The sequence below is a fragment of the Augochlora pura genome, chromosome 8 (genome assembly GCF_028453695.1).
Source record: "Augochlora pura isolate Apur16 chromosome 8, APUR_v2.2.1, whole genome shotgun sequence".
Lineage (NCBI taxonomy): Eukaryota > Metazoa > Arthropoda > Insecta > Hymenoptera > Halictidae > Augochlora > Augochlora pura.
The window spans coordinates 12,934,399-12,957,007 of NC_135779.1; the positions used below are offsets into that span (position 1 = coordinate 12,934,399).

Sequence of the window (22,609 nt, forward strand, 5' to 3'; positions counted from 1 at the left end):
GATAAGCCAGAACGCGTGATTGACTTATCGTTCATCGTTTTCTTACATAAATAAAGCCATTTTTGTAATTCTGATGAAATGGCACAGTATTTGAAGCTAATTGAAAAAAGGTACAAAAGAAACTGAAGTTTGTATCAGTTTCGTTTTATTTTCATAAAAACTGTTATCGAAGTTTCTTCAGTGAAGTGAGGTGATTTAAAAAAAAAACGGGAACAGGAAAGCAAGATCTTTTGCCGACAAAATTCTTTAGTTAACTCGAGAAAAATATGTTTTAGGTATTTTGTTGGATACGTTCTCGTTTTATCGTTAATGTCATTGCTACGATTAAATTTATCGTTGCGCAATTTTTGGAAATATTCTTCTACAGTATTATATTTACTCGTGTTGCACATTGATTCGAATGTTAAATTAACAATAAGCCACTAGTTGATAAACCATTTTCGATTGAACATTATCTCAGCTCACTGAATATGCAAAACTAATTATATGTATCCATTTGAAATATTAAGTTAATTTATGCAAAACAAATTATATGTATCCATTTGAAATATTAAGTTGACCTTTATAACTCGGATTAGAGTATTTTCTATAGATAGAAAAAAATGGAAAAATGATCATTTACGTGCACCTTGTATCTAACTTGAATGCGTGTAATTTTGTTCTATTAAACTTTTGCATAGCTTCAATCACTTACGAGATATTTTCTGGGAGATGTAAATACGGACACATTGTATACTTCTACGATATATGACAATGGTACTTACTTATGTGACAATGAGCATATGGATTATGCACAATGATCTTACAACTGCGGCTTATGTACTACGGTTATGTCTACGGTACGAGGAATGGCGGTAAAACTCGCGCCGGAGTGCGGTGGGGGGAGACATAACCGTTAAAAAACTTTTCGGTTATTTGTATTCTTTTGTATTCGATCTATTCACTGTGTTTATAAATAAACTGTTATCAAATATGTAAATTGTTACCGATTTATAAATAAACTGTTACCAAACTTGTTATAAATAAATTTGTGAAATTTTAAACGTTAGAATGAAGAATACGTATTTAATATCCCCGACTCACTAAATTGTTAAACAAAGAGAGAAATATTAATCTATCTCTTGTTTGTTACAATTGGCAAAGAATATTTACATTTTGCAAGAAGTGATTTATAGCGACAGCAGGACGTTTAATTCTGCAAATAACGGACGCCAAGGCGAACATTGACATTTTCGATGTCGATGTTCACATTTTCAACGAAATCGCTTGAACAATTTTACTTGACAAACCCCTTCGCTGATCCGTGCTGCAGTACTGAAATTTGGATTCCATCTTGAAATTGCATCCTATTTCGACACAATACCTCAACCGCAACGTCCACGAATGGAACTTTAACAGGAAATGGATTTCTCAAAAACTTTTTCGATATCAGTCACTACATGCCCCGGGTCGACCGAGGGCATTTCTTTTCTATATTAATGAAATATTCAAGTAGGTCCTGACAAACATCGAATATGCATATATAATGACTCAATCACGAAATTCGTATAAGCTCCCGCGCAAGTTGCACTCAAAACATATAGCGGGAACATTGCATTATGGAAATTATGCAAAACTCGCTCCCCTGGAGACTAGAAAAATTTGCTATCGAAATATGTTGCAAATATAAACATGGATATGCGTGCAGTTTAAAAACTAAAATGCATAACTTCTGCACATTTTTGATCCGTTTAAATTTTTATATGTTTATTGAGGCCATAGTTAATCCTTTCATTACTTCCAATATAAATAGTTAATAACCACATAGGGCTGCTGCAAAATTAGTGTTTAGACAGAATGTTTGTAACTCCGGGTCCAAATGGACCCAACCCTCGTCATTTGAAGGTTAATACGAAATATAATTAATATTCTTTAACTAAATAATTTAGTAATTTTTTAAGATCAATATTTCCGACACTGTAAAGACGTTCGTAAAAAATCGAATTATTTTCAGAGCATACAATTATTCTACAATTTGTTAATTTTATCTTCAGTTACAACTTGATTGTTAACACTTTACTGACCGGTCATTCGGCATAAATATTTCTGTTATTACAGGATAATTAAATCTACTAATATTTTTATACTTACATAACATTAGCTTTAAACGATATTTATGTTATCTTTATTTTATTTATTTCATTAATCGTGAAAGGTACCTAATATTTAAAAATTTATGTAATAATATTGCAACTTACAGTAGTACAATCTGACGCATTTATCTCAATAATAAATAAATTATTGGTAGCTTCATAGTTTTACTAAATTATTGCTATGATTCAATTTTATTGTATTTTGAGACAAGGATAAATTAGTTTTCTTCTGTTTACTTCTCGTTTTACTGAATAAAATTTTAAAACAATATCGTTCTCTGGTACAACCTCAAATGTGGCATATTTCATTTATTATTAATATATTAATTGTAATGTAGAAAACTTCGTTCACTACAATTACGTCGTGGAAAATCAACAAATAAGCATTTAATTGGCTTTTGCAGCATGCAAATCTAAACTGGACTAAGTTGTCTTTTTCTCAACGGCATAATCATTTGAAACTAGCAATTGTTGGACAATTAGTAAAATCGTCTGACGAAGGATTCCTAATTTTTATAGAAAATTCTGTTTCACCTTTGCCTCGCGTGTAAGGTAAGGGGCAACGGGTATCGGGCGTGCCCGAAACTCTTGTGTCCGATGCGAGTCACGCTCACTATTCTGCATCGCGATTAGGCTGCGAACAACGGGGTACACAGAAGGTCCGTCTTGTCGCTGTAGCGCAGCGAGGCAGCGGGGGCGGTTCGGTGTTGAACTATGAAACACCTCTGTCGGTCCGCGCCCTTTGGCGCAAGGAATTCACTTGGAATGGATAAAATCTCTTATAAAATCCCGCTCGGCGTGTCCCAAGGCATGCATACATGTATGAAAGTGGTTGCCCCTCGGCAAACAGGCGTACTCGCGAACATCAGAATGTGAGCACAGCACCGGGCTGCGAGATACCGCTTCAAATTGCTCGCGCGCCGCATCTCAAACGAGCCTGCGGCTGGCTCCGTGAATCTCCGGGGAATAAACGTTTTCGTTTCCTTCATTTGTGCGAAAATATATCCAGCCGCCGCCGCCGCCGCCGCCGGATCCCGGGCTCACGTTTCGTACCGAGCAACCGTCCCTACGTGAACAATTTTTGCCCGAATTTTTCATGGCCCCGTCGCCGAGAACGACTCTCCATCTTCTTACCGCGCGGCCAACGCCGCCGCTGCCGCCGCCGCCACAGCGCCCACCCGCCCGCCCGCCGGTTGTATTGTTTCGCGCGGAATGAAGTCGCAGAAATGCCTCGGACAAACCCTCCGGGTATATAAAAGTTTCCGAGGAAGATACGTGGAACGTTCGATGCCGGAAAGTTTCAAGAGCGGACACGCGGAACGTTCGCCGCTCTGCTTCGCGAACTACCGAGTCCTTTCAACTTGCGGTAATAAAACACGAGTAATAGTTTTCATAATTCCTCGAACTTACTTTGGGGCATGCTGTTCATTTTCTTCCGTTGTTAAGTGTGTCTACACAGTTAGAGACAATTTGATTTTCTGGGAATAGATTGCAGTTGGACAGTAACGGGCTCAAATTAACTTGTACCGTGCGTTCACCAAAAGAAGACGCAGCGTGTTTGCATTTCCGCCTTTGCTGTAGTCCACTGTGTCTCCTATGGTCGCAGGTAGTAATCAGCTGTTGGACAAAGATGGTGTCAAATGTCAGCAGCTGATTGTAGTGTTGATATTCGACACCCTTTTCGGTCAATAATAGATTACTATCTGCGATCATAGAGGGGGTAGCAGGCTGCAGCAGAAATGGAAAGGTGTACACGCTGTGTTTTTTTTCTGGCGAACGCACGAAACATTGTTCTCGTTATCTAAACGAACACCAAGAAAAAAAATTATATTTTCTAATATTTAACTTGTCCTGTCCTCTATTATCACTAACATAAAAAAGTATAAATATGGTGTGCTGTTAACATTTGTGTTGAGTCCTGGACATAGGGCCTCAAGAACGATCTTTAAATAAGGAAGACCAATTTACAGTTTATGGTGCTAGTAATGGTAAAAGGCTATTTTTGAGGAACCGAACTATCAAGTAATTTTAATATTTCGAGCGACGCATATTTTATCGGTTTAAAATATCTTGTTTTCGGTCTCAATAGCAAATGCTGACATCATAAACCTCGTGGATTTTTAAAGGGCTGCGCGAACAGAGGCCTGAAGGCCCAAGACAGGCTCGCGACCGTTCCGCGAACGGCTACTTTTACGGTACAGTCAGACCTGGAGGAAATCCCTGTCAAACGTTGCGAAACCACCCCCTACCACAGAGTTTCTTCCTATCCCTACTTAGACATTTTTTCCATCTCTACCAAATTTATCCTGCGACCGAGCTTTCATAAAAGCTAGTGCGACGATATATAACAGAATCGAATAGATAATAGAATGGAACATAGTATAGAACACGTAGCATATATGCAGACGATAGAGCTGTCGTAGAATTCTAAAACCTAAGACCAAAGTGTATTATAGTAGACCAAATAAGTTTTGTTAGTTAAATTTCAAGTCAACATTTTACACAGTCCACACCTATAGCGTCATACTTCGTCGCTAATACTGATCGACGCCGTGACGCCCCAACAATTTGATTAAAATATCACAAAAAATGTAAGAGCTATTTTGAGTCTACAATTATTCACATCACTGTACACGTGGTCACCATTTGAAATGAAATAACTTGTTTAAAGTTGAACGAAAGCATTTAAATTTTTTCTAAGGTAATAGGAAGGCTAATTTGTTACATAACGCATATTAATTCTTTTGCAAACTTTATCTATAGCGATTTTCTATCATCGTTTGTTATTCCATCCCATTACTACTTCTGCAACAATTTTGTTACACATTCTTTGACAAAAAAGGTATCCTAAAATAAAAAAATCCATTACGTTTTATACAATTTCAGAAATATGACTGAGTTTTAAAAAGTGTCCACATTTATTCGTACACAGCTGTATATATTTTAGTCAGTTAATGTTTTATTTTCAGTTTTAATGCAGCTCTTTAATCTTGTCTTCTGCCGCACAACAAAAGCGGAATTCCAACTGTGGCGGTACATTTAGAACGATTTTATGTTATTGCTATAAAAATACGTTCGAAACATTTGTACCACAATCTGAATTGTAGGTATCATGTAATTGTAACTGCATTTGTTTTTTCATTTGATTCACCGTGAAAACGAGATAATTAATAAATATTGATATACTAAATATACTATATCCACGCGTATGTTCGTTAAATGTTTATAACAGAGATATATTTAACATTTCTCTTTATCGCGTGTGACGTTTTTAATAAACATGAAAATGCGTTGCGAGATGTTAGCAGCAATTATTAAATGAAACATTTGTCGGCTTTTATTTATATTTTCATACGTAACTCTCTAACTGTTTCCATTGTTTACTTTTAATTTTAAACGCACTCTCCGCATTAATATAATAAATTGAATTGTTAGCCAATTCGTTACAGTAACTTTTTAACAAATTAAACAACGTTCTAAAAAGGAACATATTTGATAAAGTTTATTTCAGCGAATAATATGAAAGCTTGAAAGTCCATTTAAGACTCACATTATTTTAAAGGCGAGGTTGTCATGGAATGAAAAGCAGAACGTACATTCGTACCATACATTAATTAAACACATTTAATTAACGTGAATTCGCATGTCTTAATTTGGAAATTGAAATATTTTCGGAAGATTTCATCCACTTTCATCGTTGTAATCCTGCGTGACGTTTTAAATAAAAAAAAATGACTCAGTTGTTCTCCACTAGTCCACGGAAGTCAAAAGTGAACGCTGTATTTAATTTACATTCAAATGAGAGTATTTATGAAAGCACAAAATCTTCATCGGCATTGTACCTCTTACACGATAAATCGTTTGATCCTTTAATTAAGTTTTAATGAAAATAGCTGCCATAGAAGCACGTCTCTTTTAAAGCACTTGAGATTCTTCTCAAGAATCCAATATTGAATTTCTACGTAAAAAGAAATATATTGGGACCTTTGCTAGTAATCATAACTGATCAAAGCTTCTTTTTAAATACTATTGCGCAGTTTGTTATCTAAACTTTCAACAATAAATATATTACACGGTTAGATATAAATTACTTATGACGTATATAAATTTTCAAAATACAGAAAATGTGTACATTCATGACAATTAATAATATCGCTATTTTATTGTTACTATAATGGGAACTATCAAGAATTCTGTTTCAGAAGAACTGAAAGACTATTTTCTTATTTTAGATCCAAAAAGTTAACCCTTTGCATTCGTGTGGTAACTCTGTGACACTATAAAATTGTTCTATCACGTTGCATAATAATCTCTATACTAACAAAGTTTGCATTTAAAAAGTTGTTAAGGTTATGTTATATTAGTACGAATAACACGAAACAATTATATATGCATAAAATGCACTTTGTTGTATAAAATAGAAATACTATAAGCCAGAAAAATTACTTCAGATTTCTAGTCGAAATGGCTTCGAGTGCAAAGAGTTAAAGTGTGACCACGGACAATTAAACATAAAACTCTGCAGTAAAATTATGTTAATAATTTTTAATTTAATATTTCTGCATCCAGAAATGATCTCATATCGTTAACAACAATAGACAATGTTTAATGAATTAATAGCACTAACAGATTTATTAAATTTAAGGAGACACGAATATTATGATGATTCATAAGATTTTTATTTCATCTTAACTATTTACGTATTTGAAGCACATTCGAGGTAACAATAGAAATTTTTTATTTGAAAAATAAAAATGTAAATCGGTATATAAGTATATAATAGATATAAACCCTGAGTCTATTAATAAATACACGGAGCCGAGAAAGAGAAATAATTTTATATTACACGATCTAATTCCATCTACCAAACACTTTCCAAGCTGGCAATAGATTTTTCTTCAATAATAAATAACAATTAGATTGTATAGTACTACTGCAAGCTCCGTATTGTTATAAAACTTTTTAAAATAATAGACACCTTCCGCGACGAATAAAATAAATAAAACAAAAATAAAATAAATGAAATAGATCAAATAACTATTGTTTACTACTAATGTTCTGAGAATTTAAAAATGCTTACAGCTAAATAATCGGTCGGAAAAGTGTAAATATCTCTTCTTGAAATAATTAATTATTTAATTACCTTATAAAGCTTCACCAAGAAACATACAATAAGAGCACATTTTACTGGGATATGTTGTGTACACTTGTATTCTTCATAATTATTTAAATTCAATAATTTAATAATTGTTTCATAATTATTCATACGTTATTTTCCAAAAAACAAAGTTCTTTCGTGAACTAAAAAATTACTATTACGAGACCATGTTAACCCACACATTTATACGCATTTTAAAAATCTGCACGCGTCACAAATACATAAAAATCCGCACTCTATTCGTAATAGAAATTCACTCTCGTGTAAAACCACGTTTATCAGACGATTGCGCATAACTCTGTCTGATGAATAAAGGAGCAGTATTTAAAGCTTTCTGGTTGTTTTGCAATTAAATCGAGCATTATTGCGTTTCTGTTCCATCCCCGGTTCAAAGCAGAGTCACTTTGGAACGCGATGCGTGCTATCTTTCCGTTGCAGGCGGATCATTATCGAAATGTAATATCACTGAAAACGGCCGCTGTAAACATTGCGTTTCTTGCGTCCGAGCACGGTGCTCCGCATAATTATAAAACCTATCATCGCTTCACCCTTGTTTCCAGACAATACTACGCGCGGCCCATTATTCTCTCTCGCGCGCGCGCGGGATAATTCAAATGTGCAGTCGTCGGTTGCTCCGAAATACACGGGCGTATTCAAAAGCGTTTCCCAGATAGAGTCCGTCGCGGCGGTGCGGAACGCTCACAGGTAGCTTTAAGCTACGGCGTGCGATGCCACGGGATCAGGATTCTCGTTATTGACGAGTAAACTACGAAACAAACGGTTCCCGCTATCGTGTAAAATATTCGCAATTAACCAGTTGTCGAGAATTCGTAAGCATCGGGTGAACGAAACATTGTGAATTATTTGCAATCTAATACAACTGCAAATGACAAAAAGTGACAAAAACCAGTTAAATATCTTCCAAAATGCTATAATCTTTTACATCGTTTAGTCACATATGAAAATTTCGTTTTAACATGAGGGAGGCTAGTTTCCTGTCCAATCATTGAAATAGTTCCTTTAATTTTGCTATAGTAGTTCACAGGCGAATTGTCACTATTCTATTTAGCCCCATTTAACCCTTAACTGGACTGCCAATTACGGGCTGCCATAGTTTCCGTGAATATTGCACATTTTCAAAATAGTCAATGTAAGTTTGGCGTTGAATACTGAAAACTTGATATTTATCTCACTAATATCTACAATAATGAATGTCTATTCCAAATGGAAAGATACATTTTATGAATATAGTTTATAATAATACCATTACTTGCGACAAATGTTTATTAAATAGTATAAGAAGTTAGACAATTTTTATATGAACACTATAAAAATGAAAAATTTGTTTGATAAAACTTGATTTTACAAAAGTGTACTAATGATGGTATATTTAAAGTTACCTGACCATCGTAATCTAGTTTAGGATTAGAAATCTACGCAAGATACATAAAACGGAACTTACCAGTGAAATGTCAAACGCGACCAATTCGTTTCCTGTTGCTTTCGCGCCGGAAATTCGTAGGTTTGATCCTGAAACAGAAATGGACAGGTAAAAGGTCAGTAAAGATTCACGGGATCCGAAACTAGTTTCACGCATGTGTTCGTGTAGTTGTTACAAGGCAGTGAAGTTTCATTTGCGAACAAACGACAATCGTAATACGAATTTTGTTTGTAACTATGACAAAAATTCTTCTTTGCTTAGGAATATAATCATATCCAGTTATTTCGATAAAGAAAAAACTCTTATAAACATATCAAATAAATATATTGCATGTATCTAAATTGTTAACTGCAGACTGAAAAACGTGTAATAGTTTTACACGTATAAGAATAAAGCACAAGGTGCTTAATAATAAACATAAATCATTTTCAGAACTTTGCATTGTCTTTGACAATTATTTTATTAAACAATTTTTATATATTTTATATATTTATAATAATAGGCGAACGATATGTAGGCAAAAAGTACAGTCATCACAAAAATTTGTTTTATATTTAGTAAAAAAAAGAGAAAAACATGAATATGAATAAATTTATACTTATTTAATATACATACAATAGTATTCTTCTTTTTAAATATATATTGTACACTGATCGAATATTTTCTGTCCAAATTATATAATTCCCATAATAATATAACATTGTAATATTTATACATTAAATTGTTGTTTCAATAAGATGTAATGTTAGTACTCGATGTTCGCTCTTCTGCGAGCAGATGCGAATAAAAGTTTCCAGCGCCGGGCTCATCGGGTGTGCAACAAATCGGCATGCGACGTTAATTAAATCTTGAGAATGTCGGGGAACTAATTACGGTAAACGGCATTAATTGCTTTGTGCGTCTAGCTGGCGTCCACGAGCAAGTACGTAAACAGCCGTATTATGTATTGACATCGGTGCGGCATTCGACAGACACGAGTTCGCAACTCGAACTTGCTGTAATTAATTAGTGGAGTAATTATAACGCGTAATGAAGCCGCGCGAACAAATTCGGATACGCGACACGCGCGGAATTGGCCGCTCGTGATTCTGATACTAACGCGAATGACGATCATGCCACTGAAACCCTTCAGTAATAGTTCTCTCTGGTGTTTATAAATGTACTCCAAGTTTTCAAATTAAATTATTTCTTTACACTGCATTCGAATTTATATTTTTTGCAATTGCGATTTATAAATTAATCTATTTATTCTAGTCGTCTCTTTCTTCGTTTTAACAACTACATTCGTGTTACAGGAAAATCATATGACTGCAGATCCAGACTATAATAAGGTGGATGTTTCCATTGTTCCCACTGCTATATACGGAACAACTTCTCCGTTACGAATGTATTTCAAACTCGGTTGCATTGTTTTAAATGTCAGGAACAATGTTCTCTCCTTGTAGCTATCTGGTGGAAACTATCCAACATGCAATACCGCTTATAGTTATTTGGACTTTAAACACTCGGGAGATAGAATGTTAAGGTTTATAAGCTGTTCTTACTCGCAAAGTCTAAATGCTTGCACCGCATAATCTCGAGATTACAACTTGCACAGCGTAAAATTGATTCCACGGAGAATTGTTTATGATACCATTTCCTTCGATGTTCATTTCTTTGAAATATTTCCGACGCCTTTTGTCCCTGCATTACTGCTTTCTTTCGAGTGTGTAGTTGAAAATTTTAATTATCATTTTAACACTTTAGGGGCGACATAATTATTTACTCAGATTTCTATTAAATTTAAATTTCTACACTAATCTATTTTGATCTCCTAATTCTATTAAGAATTACAAAATAGACGAATGTTGAAAAAATAATTAATGTTATACAACGTTATTTATTAATTATTAATGGATTAGAAAAGGATACTTCAATATTATCTAATTTTAAATGCTGCTGGCACGACAGCCGATATTTTCATTCAGTGCGACATCGAACACGCGTTTAATTGTCATGCAAATACGTCAGTATTTTAAAATAGACAATTTTTACAAAATAAATTCACTATTCTCAAAAATTGTAAATTCGTTGTTAACTAAAGAATACGTTTCTACATTCACTGATTCGAAGTCACGTTAGTTATTTCAAATCCATATAGAAATGACGGATCATAAAGAGTTGAAATTGAAATTCGGTTGAGAATTCCTTAAAAAGGTGTTGAAAAGTGAAAGCAACTTCCACCATAATTTAAAAAGTTATTCGACTTCGCATACTGCAACAATTTCTTCCGACATCACAATATAAAAAAAAAGATGAAAAAAGGACGATTGAAGATGAGTAAAGCATTAACAGAAATTAAAAATCATTAAACTTAAGTTTCTATTAAAAATGTGATACATCAATGTACTAATATTTAAATTTCTATTAAAAATCTAATTTTATAATTTCTAGTTTTTTTTGTTGGAAATGTGAGAAAATTTAAATTTTTATTGGAAATCTATCAGAATTGAATTTAGGATAAAAGTTCATTTATTTCATAATTTGGAAAATAAAGAGCAAACAGAGTTAATAAGACAGAAAAGTTGATAAAACTAATCTAACGGGACGATAAACAAATAAATGTTTCCAACATTGTTATTCCGTACGTATAACAGTTAAATCAGTTTCATTTTCACATTCCATCGTAAATCTATATTCCGGCCATAAATTTATTGCCGAAGGGTTGGCATTTTCTTCGAAGAATCTTTATTGGCTCCGCAACGCCGGCAGGAAAAAAAGGACGATGAAAAAGTTAGGATACTGGGTTATCGGTGGCAGGAGCGACACCCGAAGTGCCGGCTCTTCAGTTTCCTAACATCGGCGTGGATTGTTTGCATTCTCCGTTCTCGAGTTTCAATAAGAATTATACGGTTGTTAATCTCTGAAACTTGCGAGCGCATATTTTGGCCAGTTTATCAACCGACCGAGAAACAAGAGCGCGGAAAATATGAACGAACCAATCTGCAGCTTAATTAGAAAGCATTAATATGGATAAACTCGGTGGCTCGCTCCCACGGATTTGCATATTGGCCAGTTGCCGATGAAGACACCCGCGGATTTCGAGCCGTTTTCCCTTCCTTTTCGACGAGCCCCGGATTTGCCTTAAGACCCCACGGATTATGGACCAGGAGCCCGGGATTTCTGGATACACATATTGCCTGCCAATGAGGACATTGAGGTGCAAAGACGACCGTTTCGTCGCCAAAATCGTTGTCGATCGGAGGTACCATTGGATTTCGATTATTGTGAACTGATCACAGCTTTCGGGCAGAAGAGAACCGGATTGTCGGTCCTTTTGATCAACGGGACCAGCTGGACCGTGAAAGATTCCTTATTGCGGCCTCCCATCTTGATTACCGAATCCACATAACGCCCGAATCGCTCGAATTTAGGTTGAACAGAAACTTTGTCTCGTAATCCTTTGCTAAACTTTCACGAATCTGATCTGCGATGAAGATATAAAGTTACAACTTGACAACTGTGATCATGAATACTGATCTATCAGTTATTTAAATTTTTGTACTCCTTTTTCACGTTATCGGCTGGGTCATTAGTAACATTCGTATTGTCACGAATAAATATTTATCTAAAACAATTATTTGAACGAATTTTTTTAGTCGAATATTTCATTCGAACGACAATTACTCTCTATTCGTAACAAATTATTTTATTTAATTATTCGAATTATTTTTTATTGAAATAAATTATCCGAATAAAGTCAATTGTAATCATGCCACAAAATATTGTAATTCTTTAACGAGTATACTCGCCAAAAACAGCTAAAGATGATCCAAAACTGTAATAATTTATATAAATCAAAAATAATACGTAGGTATCCTTAAGTTCGTTTAATATTTGCATTGTTTCCAATTTTCATTACTCATCTTCGCTATAAATGCATAAAATCCACAATCTAATAATTACAGTAACTCGTACACTTTTCGAAGAGATTAAAAGAGTTAACCGGTGAAATGTTTTTTAGTGTATCGCAGTTGCACTCGTTTTTTTCTCATAAATGCATAAACGACACAGTTTATTAATAATGCAACGTTTCCTTCCACATATGAATACGTTCTTCGAACGTTTAAATTATTATGATGTATTCTGACATCTACGTAAAATGAACAAATGGAAGCGTGAATCCGTGACATTTCCGATTCGTTAATTTATTTCCTTCGCTAATACTTCGAATAATGTCGCGTTCATCTTAGAGATGTCGTAACGAACGTCGCTTTGATTAATTTATAGCTGAGCCTGATTGAAAGATGCATTTTCAACGGAATCTCAACCCCAGCCAATTTCTCTCGCAGCCGTCTAGTACAATGATTCAAAGGGTATCAGAATTATACTTATTAAAGCTCGCAGCCGCGACGAACACCTGAGACAGCAGCCAAGCCGATATCTCAAGGAAATCGATTGTTCCAGATCTCTTGATCAGCCGATACCTTCAGGTGCAGTTCCACTCACATCCAGGTGACGTCTAATTGATCTCAAGGGAACGAAGCCGGAACATAGACGCATCTAGGCTACGATCTACGTAGCCAATTAACTAACAGTCGTCGAACTTGCACCGTTGTAAATACGTACAAATGGTCCGCAGTGATTGAACGTCAAATTCAGAGCGAACAAGCCGTCAGAATTCCTCTACACCTCTCCGTGGCTCATCAGCTACTGGCGACAATTTCAATAATTGGAATAGCCGTCCGAATATTCTCCTTGAAATATCAGATGAGAATGGAAAACTGACGTGCTTTACGGCGATAAGAAACGTTCAGCATTCGATCGCGGATATTGCCGTTAACCCGACTTCAATTTTCCGACCATGTATTCTTATGATGTCTATTTACATACGCTGACAGACAACCACGATGTTTAAGAATTTTTGTCGATAAATGTCAAACAAATTTACTGCTAGATTGAAGTCTCTCAAAATTCTCACAATTCCTTTATTTAATGATTTATTTATTTATTTATTTATTTTTTTACTGTAATATATTTATAAAGGATGACTTTCGGCAACTCTTTTGTAACGCACTCATGAAGCTTTTTGTCATTTTCCAGACATATTCATTGACGTTTCAAAATACATAAACATTTTCTTCGTTACATTTTATCGACGTTTACCGAAACTATAGATCTTGTTTTATATGAAAAGAGTTTTTACAAGTACTCAGAAATATACTATTTAAGAACACTATTAAATGTCTAACATTGTTAACAGTTGTGAAAATATCCCAAAATCATGGTCATTTAAAGCAAATTTCTCCGTAGAGAAAATGCAACCCGCAGCTTTGTTTACGAGTTGTTATCAAAGAACACTGACCAATAAGAGGCGAGCTTGGCTGGCGCGAGATGGCCAAACAAGTGAGTGAAACTGAGCTTCGTCCACATTGTACATGTATACTATGTATTATGGTGTCCCATAAGTCTTTTCCGCGCCACACTATGTACGACCTCGAGAGTATGCACGATGAAAATCCGCGATATATGGTAGTAGTGTGCACTAGATGTTGGAAGTCACTAACATTCGCCGGACAACGGTACATAATCATTTAATCAAAATGGGATATGTGAATTGGTACGAAGTTTAGGTTCCACGCCAATTGACGGAGACCGACCTTATGAAAAGCATCTCTACGCGCGATTTGTTTCTTCAGCGACATGAAAAAAATCCTTTTTTAACATGTTCCGTGCCGAGCTGTTTTTACTCGACTCTTCACACTGGCTATTTGATATTTTACTAAAAGTTGATATTGTTACGGCGGTTGATCATATGGAGTCGCCGTAATAAAGAATTACTTTACAGTGAACAACCCCTAAGGAAATAGAAACAACAACGCAAGATAGCATGTTGCGTTCGCCGTAAGACAGAAACTCTTACAGTTTGCTCATCCTCCGTATTTCACAGACTTTGCCTCATCTAATTATTACTTGTTTCTCTTGTTAAAAAATTCTCTCCGTGACAAATGTCAGAAATCCGAAAGCGAAATAAAAACGCATCTCGATGAATATTTTGCAAGTAAGCCTCAAGTTTTTTGGAAAAAGGACACAATGAGGCCTTTTAATTTTGTCTATTAATTTCGCATAAAAAAATGAAGAAACTTACGGGATATCCTGATACATACATTGTATCTCTATTGTGACAATTACATGTATAATTAATGTTATTTTTTATTCTAGGTTAAATATCATACAAACCGTAGTTTAGCCTTCATTAAGAATTTTACTATAATAATTGGAATGATTTTAACTTGTCCTATTGTTTTAGCACTGTTTAACTGTATCGAATTCAGAACCGATGAGCATTATGACCAACGTAACACGAGTATAACTCTATTGTACTCTACGCCTAATTCGGTCATAATTCAACGCTAAACCATGCTTAAATTAACCCCAACATCTGCTATAAATTCAGCTCAATCATGTCACGTACAGATCTATTGCAAATATGGCCTGTTATAACTCATGTTGAATTCAATTCGAATATTCGTCCGATGTATTTGAAATGATATTTCTTCCTTTGCCTATGATCGATAGACTGCGGTTATTTATGCAAAATATAAATTGTTTGCGCTTACAATGGGAAGCATAATTGAATGAACATATTTAAAATGATATCAGTTCCTTAAAATTAAATGACTTGAATTTATTCCTTAGAAGGACTAGTTTACTGTCCAATCGCTGAAATATTCCTTTTAAATTTTACTATATTAAATTTTATATAAAGACTATTATAAGGTATTAGAAATATTATAGTTACTGTAAGGTAAGAAATTAGTGTGTCTGCGTTTTTTCCTGGATATTATTAATTTTATATATACCAAATAAGACCTAATAATATTTTGTATTCAAGAATAAACAAAGTAAAACAATACGAAAATATAAGATGTCTCATTAGATAAATATAAAGTTAGTTATATCCGAAAACAAATCATGGCAACTATTCACCCCACAGTACTCGGCTCATTGCCCTATCCGCTGTTTTACATTTCACTTACTCATATTTGCTACTAAAAAGTTTCCTCCTTCATGGTTTTTATTTATTAACGATTTAAAGTAGATGGCTCGTATAACTAATACAAGGTTATTACATGTTGTTCAGTATTATAATACTGACTATTAGCATCTAAATCCTTACGGAACATTATTTAGGAAAATATAAATTATTCTTAGCCTTTCGATATCGCGATTACATAAGAATAAACTACTACAAGCATAAAATGGTACTTGTTACAGTTTACGAGTATCACCTTGAACATAACAAATAAACGAATTACCATTAATCATTTTTCTGATCTAGATTTTTCGAATATCTGTTATTTTCGGTCCCAGCAAAATTCCGATGGAAATCCCATTTTTATAATGCAAGCTATCCAACGATACAACCTCGAATGATACCGAATTCAGCGGGGAGACCAGTGTTCCATTCCGGGTCGTGCATTGCGAAAGTTAAAGAAACTGCAGGTTGGTAACGGGCTCGGTTATCGGCGGACATTGGACCATCAAAAACATTGCGCCGCGCTTTAATGTTACATTCGCCTCGATTGCAGCTGATAAAAGAGCACGATACCGGCGCCGGCTAAGAAACAGCGCGGTACGGCGGGTCCGAGGACCGGTAGCGATTGGTTCCGGCTTGAAATCGATATGACACCGAGGGCTGCCTTCGAATTGATCGGAAGAGCCAGTCGAACGAAGACAAGCGAACCGATAACGACAAATCGAGGAGTCTGGAGATAACAACGCTCGGTCGAAGGATCTCAATGGGCTCGCCTAATGATTGGCCCTGGTGTGTTCCCTCTCCCGTTCCATCCCCAACAAGCTGCATCTTATTCAGCCCCCCTGCATCTTATTCGCCGAGGTGCAACGAAGAGATAGCAAAAAATCTCGAGCGCGCGACCAAGATCGCGGCCGGGCAATCGAATTGGCTCACTACTCGCTCTTTGTACAATCACGCGGCAACGAGCCGTCCCTTTTCATCTAGCCGGTTTATCCTCCGTTGGCGGCGCCTCCTTTGTGTTAAAGAGGAATTTTTGATTGATAAATGCGGCAAATTGAACCAGCGATGGCAAGGTGGCGAATTGATTTTACGAGCACCGACTCGCTCACGTCAGCCACTCAAAGTGACTGGCAAGTGGACGGCGGTTTACCGAGCTTCGATTTTAACGAGCTTTTTCACAGATTATGGTTCACGGGCTCCTTGTGATTTATAGGTGTCGCTCTTGAGCGGTAAAAGTTGACTAGAGACGACGAAATCAATGTATATTTTCCGATCCGCGGATTTTTATGCGAAATCAACGTGTTCGGCGACTGTTGTAAAACGTAAGAATCAATCAAGAATATTTTCTTTTCTTTAATTATTTTCATTTTTCCAAATTACACGCATTCAGTTTTTTCATAAATCCATACAATTCCAAAACTAATTATTATTATTCCTAATGTAGATTTATAATATAAAGTAATATAAGAAGCTGCAATGATTAATATATTAGTATATTTTTTCAAACGCTCTCAGACGTTTCTAATATTTTTATTTTATTATGTCGTTAATATTATATCGATATCTTAGAAGAAACCTTTTCACTTATTTCTTAGTCACTTATTCACTTCATTCTTAGATTCTAAAAGAATGCAAATAAACGAAATATATCACAGTATAATAATCTAAATACAGATATTAAACATTGTGCACACAATGACAGCAATCTAATAATAATCGTATAATAAAATTCTATGGCCTTTAATACGGTCTTTTCTACATGCAGAATACTCTGAATGATCTTGTACAATTATTTTCTATAGATTTCATATTTTATAATTACATAATCCTAAATCAAACGCTGTGAAATAATCAAAACTCTGAATTTTTCTAAAATAGTTTAAAAATTCATCGATATGCCTAGATCTTTGCTACTGACTGTACGTGAAAACCTATATAGGATAGCTCCATAATTTTCGAGATAGAAACAATTAAAGTTATGGACATGCTAGGTGTAGTGCGGACGTAAATGGAAATTAACGAGGACGCGTTAGCAAAGTGAAATGGTGTGCGACTGATAAAGCGAAGGTCCAGAATTTCGATTCCCGTTGGCCTGGATTACTTTTTTTTATTTCACAATGTTGCTACGGTTACGTTGCGTGCACGGCGTGAGATAATGGTTGTCGAACATAAAGCAACGACACGAAATTTGAACAGCATGAACAAATGTTTATTTGTTGGTGGGAACAGCATGTTGATTTACATCGTAAAGTATTTCTTGTGGAGAAGTTAATCAAGGCATTAAGCGAACAAATTAGGCTTGAAAGCAGAAAAGGAAAAATTAAATGGTTATTTATTGATTTGATATGACGTAATTAAAGCGAACGAAGTTCTCTAATATAATAATCAGATTCTTATAAATAATATAACATTCTAGGATATAACACAATATAATAAGTTTATGATATAGCATAGAATACTTGGACAACTATAAACAAACAGAAAATGTTATGCCATATTTAGAAGAAACCAAATTGTTTAGCAAAATTATATAGTAATTTAATATCTTTAATAGCGTCTTTATTCACGGTTTCTCTGCGAGTCGGCGCCCGAAATTTACAAAAATTAAATAATTATGTTAAGCTTATAATATTTAATTTCTATATTTTTACTATTGAATATCTGTTTATAATGTTCAGATAAAATAACATAAACCTATTTCGTAGTATCTATTTTGTGAAATGCAAGCAAAACAAGCAAATGTACGCCGCCCACGGGTCTGACACGTATGACCCACCGGTGGGTCAAGCCGGCGTCAACGTGTTAAGCAGAAACTACTCGTAACAAATTAAGAAAAAATAAGAAACGATTATTAGACGGTAGCTTCTATTTAGAGGCAGACTGCTTAGTAAAGCTTTGATGACTTGTATCTCGCAATGATTGAGAATCATTGTTAATGGTAACAAAGTTACTGCTTTCACAAATCTACTTAGATTATTTAAGGATCGTCGTGGTGGAATACATAATTATAAGAAACTGTGAACAAATCCGAAATTTTCAAAGCCATCAAATTAAGTAGACTCTAAAATGAAAATTGAAAAAGTAATGAAATAAATATTTTCCACTCGTGTTAATTATTTTATAAGTGGCAAGGAATATAGCGAATGATTGATCCAAACGAAGGATCATGGCTGCGAAGTAATGGAATAATTCAACTGTAATATTTATTACACATTTCGTTAAACGAAATATTATTACAGTTTTATCAAGTATGATCTTATACTATAATTTCTTTCCAAAAACATCTGATAAATAATGGACTTAAAGAAAATTACACAAAATATTGACGCTATAAGATTAGAGTATTAGTCTAAATATTTTTTCTAAATATCGATTTCAATTTCTCCATTCAAGTTTCAATAATTTTTCATTTTCTACGTCGCACTTAATCCAAATGAAAAACGAAATTTCAACCTTGAAATTCCGATTTCGAAACACATCAAGGCCACAGCGATAAAAGACGCCATAGATATTTCAAAGAAATAAACATTGAAGGAAAGGATGCAATAAACAATGCGTGGTCAAAGTTTTCTCCCACCTGGCTCGAAACACTATGGAAACATTCAAGAAAACTTTCGCAATGGTTCAAATAGACAGCCGGCACTCGTTAGCCGCCCGAGGGTTGATGATCGATAATGAAAACCAAACCTTGGTAGCCTCCTAGCAGCCAGTGAAATCACGGTGAAACCGAAACGGATCGTTTATTAAATTCTACATCGGCAATCTGCGCGGCACAGCGGTAACACTACAAATCCATTTAACAATTAACTCTGTCTAATTGCCTCGCCTTGTTTCCACGAGCGATTTGTCTATATCCGGCGCGGCGAACACCGAACCGTAAACGAGAAAAAATGGTGAACAATCATCGGGACCGAGCAAATAAAACGAAGCTGGCAAAAGCGTGTCAATCAATCACGCCTCTGTTTAAGTTACTTTTTTCTCCTTTTCCTGGCCGATTCCGCAGCAAAAACCGTGCGCTCTGTCAGCCGCATTTCAATATCGGCCGAGCATGAAACGTTCCCCTTAAGCGGTTGCAATCTTATAAATCATCGGAATGCATCACCGTTCGCCGTCCACCCACACGTTCCACTCGTTACCGTCGCCGTCGACGGATTCCGTTCTCCTTGTTACTTTCAAGGAAATATGGTTATCGAACGTCGAACGGAACATGAACATGCCGAGTGTTTCTGAATGGATATCGTTGTCCGCGAAAGTCTCGGGAAATATATGGTTCAGATACAAAAATTCAATTATCGCTTCTATATATAGGGGATACGATCGTGAAGTCAGCCAATTATCAAATCATTTCGTCGAAAACATCAGAAATTCGATGATTTTTCACTTGAATCAATTTATTTTAAAATCCTGATGTGGCGGATAAATTTTGCGATTTAAAATCAGCCTATCAAAATCCACAGGAAATAACGTATTATAATTCATTGTAATATTTTGTTAAAATATTTCAAGTTTAAGAAATTCGTACAATAAATGAATAAATATTCACGGAAACCAATGCGACTTTATTGAAAAAAAGAGCATGCAAAATAACTGAGGATAATGAACAAGAAGTACGCGCGTCAAGCAATGCAACGACTGTAGGTGCTATTAATAGAAAAACTAATAAATAGAAGATTGGCATAAAATTACGTCTCGCTCTGATTTGAATATATTAATTAAACTGCGAATTTTATAAATTCGTAATAAAAATTGGTGGATGGAATCAGAAACAATGAAAAAATCAAATAAGTCAAATACACCTAAGAATGTTGATGCGCTAATCACATCTTATGAACAATGTTAAAAAAAAAAGCAAAGAAAATTAGGTTAACTCAACTGTTTTACAATCGAAGCAGAAAACGTTTATTTTACACAAATATCCGTATTCCAGCAACAATTATTATTATTATTATTATTATTATTATTATTATTATCATTATATTGGTTATGATCAAGAACAGATATCGATGTTCGCTTCGATGGAATAAAAATTACCTACAAGTCTAGTTAGGATTAGATTCACGAGTGTTCAAATTTCATGATAAAGCCATCGTTCAATAAAAGTTTCGTCTCTCAAAGTCGCTAATTATCGATAAAATTGAGCACGTTATCCATGTCTATACCTTTTTTTGGTTTCTGCGAGCATCTAAATTGGACCGATATGCGCGAGACTGGTCAATTGTAAATCGAACTCGGTCGCGTGCTTTCTGAGCGCGGTTTATTTAAAAATAATGATCCCGTGAGAAATTGGTACTTTACATCTACTCGGCCGAGTCAGAAATCACGGTCCGCCGAGGCTCGAGAGACGCTGTGAGAACTGCCAATCAGTCTCAAACTGATTTTTATGTAAGTAGCCGGGTTTTGCGAGGCGACCGTTATCGACGCGGGACATTTATTGATTTTCTTTACGATCTCGTGGCTTCGGAACGAAGCACTGAGGTTTTACAGAAAAGATGCAATTTCGCATTTTTGAAAGCTGGATTTGTTCATTTTATGTTGCCTGTATATTTTCCTTATTTCATTTAACTGTATAGTTAAATAATTACTATTTTTATGTCAAGACGTATTGCGGTCGAAACTAAAAATTCCATTAATGGAATTGATTGTAAATATAAATACACAAATTGAGACGTTTATTTGAAAAATGACATATGGCCATTTGTCATTTTTTATTTTTGAAAGTAATATGCTATATATTATTTACTTAATAATCACTATTATTTTAATAAGAATCGTATATTTAAGTCTCTTAGATACATATAAACAGTGTGACACATTGGTACTGATATGTATATATAAAAATTTTTTTTAAACACAGCTCTTAAATATCTCAATTTCAATATAAGTGGATTCAGATTGCTTTGAAAATAGACGGCACAATTATGTAATATGAATATAATTAATCATCAATTATTATATCATACATAAAATATATGATACATTATACGATAACGTATATATAATATAATATAATTTATATAATAAATGTAAATGTAATATAATATAACTTATGTAATTATATTTAGAATCAATTCGATTAAGGAAACTTTTAATTATGATGGCAGTACATTCTGACGTGAATAGTAATTATTTTATTTCTTAGAGTTTATGTTGGCCACTTAAAAGTGTTTTAATAACATCTTGAATTTCATATTTCGAACGGCGGACATTTTTAATAAAAAAATAACTCAGTATACCAAAACCGCTTTACAGTTTTATTTATCAATTTTTGTCAACATATCCTCTAAGATGCTCTTAATTAACTCTTCATTAAGTGAAAACTAAACCCATCGAACATTAAAAGCAAGTAACTTGTATTGTATCATAAGATAGGCAAAACTGAATTTATTTAAACATTTCGCCCTGTTAGGTATAACGTATTGGCACAGTTGTATTTTTTTATTGATAATAATATTCAGGAAAGAATTTTGCAGAACCTCTACGAACACTTTCATTGATAACACTCTACAGTCCAACAAATCAATCTATGTAAAGATTGGACCAATCTAATTCAACTCGCCATAAAGGCGATTTATTCAGATGCTATTCTGACTTTCAGAATTCCGTCAGAGGGATCAAAGTGCAGTTAGATGATCAGAATCTCGTAGAAAAACTCTACGGGACAAGCGTAATCATATCAATCAATCAGATTGCCTGTCGACGAGGCTCTTTGTACAATCAAGACATGCTCGGGCCTTGCGTCGCCCAGCAACCCCTTGGTATCTCTTTCCCTTTCCATCTGTGCGAAAATCGGAGAATCTTGTCCGCGGTTTCTAGATCCGAATTCTCGATTGTCGAATCCAGTGGGCGACACCCAGCAGTCG

The 22,609-nt window shown here is 34.8% G+C and overlaps 1 protein-coding gene across 7 annotated transcripts in view; it reads right to left on the bottom strand.

Moving 5' to 3' along the window:
- LOC144474200 (cysteine-rich secretory protein 3) overlaps window positions 1–22,609 on the bottom strand; it is a 224,041-nt gene that overhangs the window by 114,236 nt on the left and 87,196 nt on the right. For 5 of the 7 annotated variants that reach the window (XM_078188849.1, XM_078188850.1, XM_078188846.1 and 2 more), the window contains one exon: window positions 8,753–8,820. The exons of the other annotated variants lie outside the window; for them this stretch is intronic. The gene's annotated coding sequence lies outside the window, so the exon portion shown is untranslated. The remainder of the gene's footprint in view (window positions 1–8,752; window positions 8,821–22,609) is intronic. 7 annotated transcript variants of the gene reach the window in all.